Below are 9,527 nucleotides of genomic sequence, written 5' to 3'. Positions count from 1 at the left end.
AAGCAGCAACCTCGGGAAGGAAACATACTGACTCAATATATGCTCTTTGGAAATAAAATTAAAATTCGTTTCATTGAAAAGGAATTTTAAGTTATACCCAGGAGTAAGAGAATTATTTGACTCAGGTAAATTGTGCTTATTACTAATAGGAAGAAGAGAAGATAAACTAAACAAAAATCTCCCATTACTATGGTGGTTTTGGATTTAGCTCTGCATCTAGACCACGGAACATTTAGCTTATGAATTATTCTGGCAAGTTAAGTTAGACATATCACTACGATCCTGGCTTTGTGCTAGGTGGGAAGTAAGTGAGAGACTGGAGGGTCAGTTCTTGCCTTTTGCTTCTTCCAGGCACTCTATATCCTCTGAGTACAGAAAATGTAGCTTTTTACTTACTATCACTTACCTCATGCTTCATAGCCCCCACCCACCCTTCTCTCCCATCTTCCCAGAGTGGTTGAAAACGTAGGTCTCTATCAGCACCTCAATTTGTTATGGTTTAAGAAGCTTTTAGATTTTGTTTTTATTTTTTTATTTATTTTATTTTATTTTTTTTTGCTTTTTGGGTCACACCCGGCAATGCACAGGGGTTACTCCTGGCTCTGCACTCAGGGATCACCCCTGGCAGTGCTCAGGGGACCATATGGGATGCTGGGACTTGAACCCGGGTCGGCTGCGTGCAAGGCAAACGCCCTACCCACTGTGCTATCACTCCAGCCCTTAGATTTTGTTTTTAGATTTCTCTCTTCCCTGACAAGTTCACACTGATGGCAATTGGATTTTCAAGGACTTTCCTAGGCCTTGAACCCTCTGACTCCGGCCTCAATCCTGGCCCAGTGACAACTGTTTGTCTGGGAAAACTGGTCTATCACAGTCAAAAAGTGAACTCAGATCCCTTTCTTAAACCACGCACAAAGAAGAGATGAAAATGAATTAATAACATGGATATCAGACCTGAGTCCAAAAAATTCATTGAGGAAAACATGCATGGAAGACTTCATGGCTCTGAAGCTAGAGATATCAATGATTCAAAACTGTTGGCCAAGGAAACAAATAAACAAATGTGACTCTATCAGATAAGAAGTTTTTGCATTACAAAGGTAACAATGGCCAGAATAAGAATACACCCCATGGCCTGGGAGAGAATATTTTGCCTACCACTCATGGGACAAAAGGTCAATCTATATCTGAGATACATAAAACACTAGGAGAACTCTACAAGAAAGAAAAAGTTACCAACATCCAAAAATGGGGAGAAGAGATGAATAGGAATTTTCTCAAAGAAAACGTACAGATGCCCAAAGGGTATATGAAAAAATGTTCTGGAAGTTTTGACCTTGAAAGTTTCCACAAATAGATCTCACAGCTTCCTTTATATATGCAGCTCTGAATGGTCTTCCTCTGGGGGTTGAAGGGAGTCACGCAAACTCATTAGAGACTGCAGGTTGCACATGTGACTGGACTAAATGCTGAAGAGCACTGTGGTGCCTCCACAGTGAGGAGCCGCTTTACAAGTAGAGGCTCCTCCTGGTGAAGGCTGAGGAGTAAACCCTGCAGACCGCAGCCTATGCAGCTGCAGTTCTGAGTGGATCCAGAAAAGTCTCAACTCTGCTCATGCACTTCCGGCCAGGCTGGACCTTTGCACTCTGGGATATAAACTAATTTCTCCATATGTCTTTGCAGTTTTTATTTTTATAACCAATTATATACTTTGCTTATTTCATTTGATTACTTTTGTTCTTACAGCCATATCAAATGATGCTCAGGGTTTCCTCCTGGCTCTGTAACCCAGGAATGTCTCCTGGTATTGCTCAGGGGACCATACACAGTGTTGACTAAGGAAAGAGCCTCAACCCTGTAATACTTCTCTAGCCCATCTTTGGCATTTTGTTAGTTTTGTTTTTGTTTTTTGGGTCACAGTCAGTGATGCTCAGGGGTTACTCCTGGCTCTGCACTCAGGAATTACTCCTGGAGGTGCTTGGGGGACCATATGGGATGCCAGGGAGTGAACCCGGGTTGGCCATGTGCAAGGCAAATGCCCTACCCGCTATCCTCTGGCTCCCATCTTTGTTATTTTTGAAGGAGGGATGTACCTGATTTTTAAAAATTGTTTTATTATTTTACTACCTGATTTTTTTTAAAAAAAGGAAATATTATTTCTGTTTTAACAGCAACAATTTACCTGGCAGAGGGAAGTATCACTTGAGAACCAGTTGCTGCCGGGCTCAGTCATGGGTCTCACTGTTCTCTGCCTCCTCCTCCGCTTCACTCCACCTGAGCCCCTACTCCCCCAAAAGGGTTCAAGTTTGTGTGTTTTGCTGCCTGAGTCTGTTCTCAGAGAGCCTGGCAGAGGAAGAATGCATTTGGGCCTGAGAACTGTGAAGGGGACCCGTGCGTCTGGAATTGCAAAATAATTTTTTATGCACAAGCACACACAGGCTGGACATGGTGTGTTCACTCTTTATATGCTCTGATTCTTAGGGCTTTCTTGGTCACTGGGTTCATTCAGGTGCCAACAATAAACTAAGATTTTAGCGTTAATATTTCTTCCCATGCAAATCCCCACAAATATATCTCCAACAAGTAGAGAGAAAGGACCGTGGTTGCTGACCACCCAGGCTGCAGTGAGAGGCCCAGGTTTGACATCACACAGCACAAAGGATTTCATGACCCAAATCCCCATTCTCCGACTCTATCTTCTTTCCTCTCAACGATTCTGCTGCTCCCTGGGTTCCAGTCCCTTGGCCCCGAAGTCTCTCCTGGGCCTTATTTTCTCCACTAATTTTAACACAGAGCAATTTAGTTTCCCTTCCCCCAACTTCTTCCTCCTAACTTTCAGATGCCCACACCGGCATGTGTTTGCACATACAAAGCACACGTGAATATGCATGTACGTGTATAGACACATAACTTATTCAACTTCTGATCTTAAACTCTACTTAAGCATGCTAATAGCCAGCAGGATTTTGCCTTCTATTTTGAGATCTGTAGTCTCCATAGAGATGGCATGCAGGGATGGAGTGATAGCATAGCGGGTAGGGCATTTGCCTTGCACGCAGCTGACCCGGGTTCAATTCCCAGCATTCCATATGGTCCCCTGAGCACCGCCAGGAATAATTTCTGAGTGCAAAGCCAGGAGTAGCCCCTCTGCATCGCCAGGTGTGACCCAAAAAGAAAATAAAAGTGGCATGCAAATACATTTTTTAAATCCCTGTTCTTTGTGGGTTTTTTTTGTTTGTTTTTTGGGTCATATCGGGCAATGCATGAGGGTTACCCCTGGCTCATGCACTCAGGAATTACTCACGCCCTATTTGCTGTTGTATCGCTCCAGCCACAAATCCCTATTCATTTTTAATTCTACCACACATGTGTTATCTTTCATGTGTTCACTAATGTAGGAAACATGTGGACCAGTTTTGTCCAGCATCAGGCCTGGCTCAGAGCGGAGGCACGGCTAGATTTTCAATGGGTATTTTTGGATAAATAAATAATGTATTTCAAAATCAAGTGCAATGAAAAAAGAAAAAAGTATCACACATGAATGTTGGCAGTGATCATACAATATGAATTAAATAAAAATATACAAATGATTGGAAGGGTAAATTGATCACAATTTTTTAAAAATGTCAAAGGCAAATTATGCTTGTATTACCTGTGTTTTAGCATTCTTTTTTTCCCTTTCAGTTAGAAGAGATACACTTTGCAGTAAAACAAACCCGGATACTTACGAATCTTACTTAAAAGACTGATAAAGCCTTAAATAAGATAGTGATGCCATTATAGGTTGATTTAAACATGGCAAACTTGACTTTAATTATAATGGGTTCTGAATTCAATGAGTGTATAGATTCAATGCCTTGCCTTTTGTCTCTAAGATGCATGAACTCGGGCAAGTTAATTAATTTCTTTAAATCTACCCTCCCTCATCATCCTTAAAGTTATTAAAACATAGCCATTCTAGAAGATTGCTCTAAGACAACCCATAAAAACATACACTATTATGCTTCCAAAACACCCCAAAATACCCATGACCTCACACCACATTTTTGCTGTCAAAAACCACTAATTGCTTCATACAACAGTTTTTTTTCTCTTTTTCCTAGACATAAAAATATTACCTATGCTCTATTCCTGAATAATGACTCCAGAATATTTTTATATTCTAATCATTCTGTAAAGTACTTTTAAGTATCAGAGTCAATAAATACTAGATGGATGAAGTGGCAGATTTGTTATTTGCTTCAAAGTCTAGTGAACCCCTTGTCACTTTAAAATAAAGTCCAATTGCTTCCTTATTGAAATACCTTCTCCAAAATCCTTTGAAGGTTATGTTGAAAACACATTATTAGTTAAATGAACCATACTCTAGTTCCTCCTGCTAGAACCAATAAAACTACTCTAATTCCTCCTCAAATAGTGCTGGAGCTGAATTCAAATTGCCAGGATTTCTCTCCTGCACAACCTCCGCCCCAACCTTGAAAAGTTAAACAGTACTTTTTATTGGGAATTTCCAATCATTTTTATAATATTTTCCATGATTTAATGGCTCAAATTTAGCGTATTTGCTTCATTATAACTTTTCTATGAGTCAGATAAATTTAATAAGTAGCTGTGACTAGATGCTACAGTCATGCAGTTACACTATGTGGTTTTATAAATTGCCACTCTTCTTGAAATAAGTTTTGTATTTATATAAAAAACAACAAATGGGCTTTATAGACATACTAGCTATATAGTTATGTGTGAGTTTTCTGAAAAATTAGAAAGCATCTATCTCAATGCCAGGCCATTTTGGTGCTTTGGTCCTATTGGCAGACTTGTGGAAAATTTGGTATCCAGTAGATCTCTTTTTAAAATTTTTGGCTGCACCCAGCTGTGCTCAGGACTTACTCCAGGCTCTGTGCTCAGAAATCACTCCTGGCAGGGCCCAGGGATCATATGGAGCACCAGAGATCAAACCTTGTTGGCCCCATGCAAGGCAAGTACTCTATTCAGTACCTTAAGTAGATTCTTAAAGTTTTTTTTTTTTTTAGTTTTTCTTTCACATCCAGTGTTGTTTAGTGACTATTCTTGCATGATACATGGAAGTTGCTCCCAGTGGTACTCAGGGAAATTATGAGGTGCCAGGAATCGATTCCAGGGCTCTCACATAAAAAGTATGCTCTCCGGTTCTTTGAGCTAACTCCCACCCTCAAAGATTCTTTTATAGTGGATGGAGAGGGGGGACTCAGATAACTTTAGAGGTGATTGTGGCCCATGCCATGTCACAGATCCAGCGGGGCCCCACCATATGCAAATCATGTGCATTAACCCCTGTACAGACTATACAACCCTCAAATAAATTCTTTATCTCTTATTATTTTTTCATATATGTACAATTAAGCATTTATTCAAACACATTCCTTGGACATAATTTAGCATTACCATCTCAGCAGATGTTTCTTATGGGAGAATCCCATATGCAAAGGATCCCTGAAAGTCTGACTCTGAGTTTATCCATCGCTGCTGCTGCCAGTGACTGGGCAAACATCTGCTATTGCCATTGGAGTCAGAAATCAAGTCAAGCACTGACGGATCAGTCAGCCTTGCTGGTGCTCTCTGCTTAAGTCCTCACAACCCTATGTCCTTAATTGACACTTTGTTCAATTTACACAAACACTGATGTTCTGGACAGTGGGAAAGAGTGATCACTTCTTTCTATGCCTTATTTTACTTAGGGTGTCTCACCTACCACAGAACTGCTAAGATACATAGCTATTTCAGTGCATATGCCCTCCCTGCCCACACATACACACACACACACACACACACACACACACACACATACACACACACACACTTTCGTGTCTCTAGGATGCTTTCACAGCACTGGGCTGTTTCATCTTTAATTACTGGTGAGCTTAGGGTCAGTCTCAATCTCCCACTACAGTGCTTTCTTGTCCACGTCTCATCTGGTTTGTTACTTGCTATTCACTTTTGTGTTTTTATAGACATAAATCTTCCCCACTACCCCCAACCCCACAAAGTTCAAAGTTTGTCATGATTTGCCCGATCATACAATGTTCCAACACCCATCCCTCACCGTTGTAAATTTTCCATCACCAATGTTTCCCTCCTTCCAGTCCCCAAGCCCAGTCTGCCTTTATGGCAGGCACTTTTATACTCTGCCTCTCTCTTTCATTTTAGGCATTATGATTTGCAATATAGGAACTGGAAGGTGATCATGTATATCTTTTTACCTCCTTTGGCACTCAATTCATGCCCGGAGTGATCATTTCCAACTATCATTATCATAGTGTCCCTTCTCTATCCTAATTTCCCTCTCCTCCTTTTGTGGCAAGCTTCTAACTGTGGGCCAGTCCTCCTGACCCTTGTTTCTACTGATCTTGAGTATTAGTCCCATACTATGTTTTTTTTATATCCCGCAAATGAGTGCAATAATTCTATATCTGTCCCTCTCCTTCTGACTCATTTCTCTTAGCAGGGTACTTTCCATGTCCAACTATAGAGAGGAGTCTTAAGTCAATTTTCTCTATAGTTTTTAAAGGCACATTTCAACTCTTTCATACATATATAATTCACTTTAATGGACGTTCATGATAGTAGCCAACCTTGCTCCTCCACCACATGCAAACTCACTGTTCTTCTGGATTCTGTGAGGGCAGGTTCCTAAATCATTCACTGAGCAGCAGTGGACCATCTATCTTCATTTGCTAATTTGTTGTGCTTCTACCACCCTGCACAACAAACAGGGTGGTACCAACAACACTTTTTTTTAGTATGTAAAATTTATCTTTTATATTGGCATGCATTTTTATCACTGCATCACCGTCACTGTCATCCCGTTGATCATTGATTTGCTCGAGCGGGCATCAGTAACATCTCCATTTGTCCTAGCCTTGAGATTTTAACAGCCTCTCTTTACTCCTCCTTCCCAGTGGTGCCGCATTGGAGACTCTTTCAGGGTCAGGGGAATGAGACCCATCATTGTTACTGTATTTGGCATATGATTACGCCACAGGGAGCTTGCCAGGCTCTGCCGTGAAAACTTTATGTATAGATGAGGAAAATGATTTTTTATATTGAGTCAATGAGTATGATGAATATAAAATGATGACTAGGATAGATCCAGATAAGTCAAAATAAGAAAATGGCCCACTCTTAGAGAACTGGAAATTAAAACCGTCTAAAAAGAATTATAAAAGGTAATGTCTATATCATGATAGCAATCAACTGCATAAGAGGGCAAGTTAAACATATATTTGTACATATAAGTTACTAATACACATATATTTTTTTCTTAAAATAAATGGTTGGAACTGTCTCACTGCAAATGAGACAGTACGGGGTTAAAGCACTTGCCTTGCATGTAGCTGACTTGGTTTCTACATATGTCCTGCATTTTTATGTCATTTTTAATATTTAAGTGCCAAATTGGGAAACACAAGTTACATTCATGTCCTTAAAGTCTTAAAATGTATTTTTATTTTCTTTAGAGGGAATAAGTTTCTTGACCAGTTCTGTTAGTCCTTTACAGTGAGTGAAAAGCTTTTCTACATATATTAGTATAATCTACTGCTTCCAAGTACATGAAATTTCTAGTCATTAGATAAAGCAAAGTTCTAATAGCTTGGCACTCTGACAGAAGTTATTTTTGTCTAGAAACTATCATGCATAAAATTGGTTTTGTGTCAACTTTAAGAACTTATGATGACAAATAATTCATGTTCAGACTTCATTTTTGCTTCTAGTATTCTGATTTGTAGATTTGATATGTTTCTTTTAAAATTAGTTTAAAATAAATACTTCACATTAGCCCTCCTGACATCTTCCCCAGTGCTCATGGACAAGAAACAAAGGATTATACCTGTTTGAAATGCCCTGGATAGAGAGTGAGACACACTCCAAGCTGTTGATATAAATAAACCATATCATTAGGTAAAGATTATAGAAACTAAAGCATAAGCCTTGATCGCTCTGCTAAATCTTCTTCGCGTGGAGATTGTCTCTCCTCTGTTCTCCATTTAGGAAAGTGGCCCTTGGTGTTCTGGGAACAATGTTGACCACTAATTGGAAAAAAGCACTCAATTTAAATTTGGACCAAGAGAGGTATAGAATAAATATTTCTGCCCCAAACAGGTAATAGTGAGGAGACCATTCCTGGCCCTCTGAAAAATAGCAAGAAGGAAACAATGAATAGGTCATCCTTTCTGCTGACTTTCTTTATAAACTACATGCTACAGAGAAGGTTGGCTTATAGGGGTAAACAAAACTGCTCACAGACCCTCCTAGTTCTGGGTTTTGCTCAAGACCCCAAGGAGTGAAGAAACTGATTGCAGGAATTCTTTGGTCTCTGACAAATTTCTGTTTCTCTGTTTAGGTGAAAAATCTTTGCATTCTTATTTTCATGGCAGCCTGAGTTACTCTTTCCTTCTTATGAGTTAAAACACTTCACCCACCTCATCAGAGATTACTGTACTCCATGAAGAGCTATTCATTGCGTGCTCCCACATTAGTTTTTGGGATCAGAGCTTAGAACTTCTAGAATTCCAAGAGTTCATGGGATAAATCTTTTAAGAAATATTTTTTATTTTAAGTCTAGTTAAGAGACTACATAAATGCATTTTCTCCACTAAAATTATGGTGGAACTTTATTTTGTTTCACTGCTGTATTCCTGAAAGACTTTGGAAGTGGATTATAAATCTGTTTTTGAGCCAGAGGTACAGGGATTTCTTCCTACATGTCAAAATCACATAAATGATGTAGGACATGGATGGTAATTAGTATCATTTTAATAACCTATGCACAATGCTATTGTTTTTCTTCAAAATAAACGTAGGCAAGAAATAAATGTGGAGGTCGGAGTGATAGTACAGTAGGTAGGGCTTTTGTCTTGCACACGTGGAACCCAGGTTCAATCCCTAGCATCCCATATGGGCCCCTGAGCACTGCCAGGAGTAATTCCTGAGTGCAGAGCCAGAAGTAACCCCCAAGCATCACTGGGTGTGACCCAAAAAGGAAAAAACAAAAGAAATGTGTATGTCATAATTGTGTGACAAAGTTTCTAGTAGTACGAATAATGATTTAATTATTGGAGTTTAAATTTGTTAGATAATTCATTGACCTGCTAATATGCTGTATTATGGAATTAACTTCCCTGACCTTCAGTTTTGGTACATCTTGAATAATGTAGATAATAACCTTAAATGATCTTTTTTGAAAGCCAAAGAGAATAGTGCACTTAAAAGTACTTAGCATAAATTAGAGAGAGAGAACAGAAGGGAATGCCTTGCCACAGTGGCAGGGTGGGGTGGGGGGGAGATGGGATTGGGGAGGGTGGGAGGGACGCTGGGTTTACGGGTGGTGGAGAATGGGCACTGGTGAAGGGATGGGTTCCCGAACTTTGTATGAGGGAAGTATAAGCACAAAAGTGTATAAATCTGTAACTGTACCCTCACGGTGATTCTCTAATTAAAAATAAATAAAATTATAAAAAAAAAAAAGTACTTAGCATAGTATTTGGCAC

This window comes from Sorex araneus, chromosome 2, assembly GCF_027595985.1.
Source record: "Sorex araneus isolate mSorAra2 chromosome 2, mSorAra2.pri, whole genome shotgun sequence".
Lineage (NCBI taxonomy): Eukaryota > Metazoa > Chordata > Mammalia > Eulipotyphla > Soricidae > Sorex > Sorex araneus.
Note: the sequence above shows the minus strand (reverse complement) of the source record.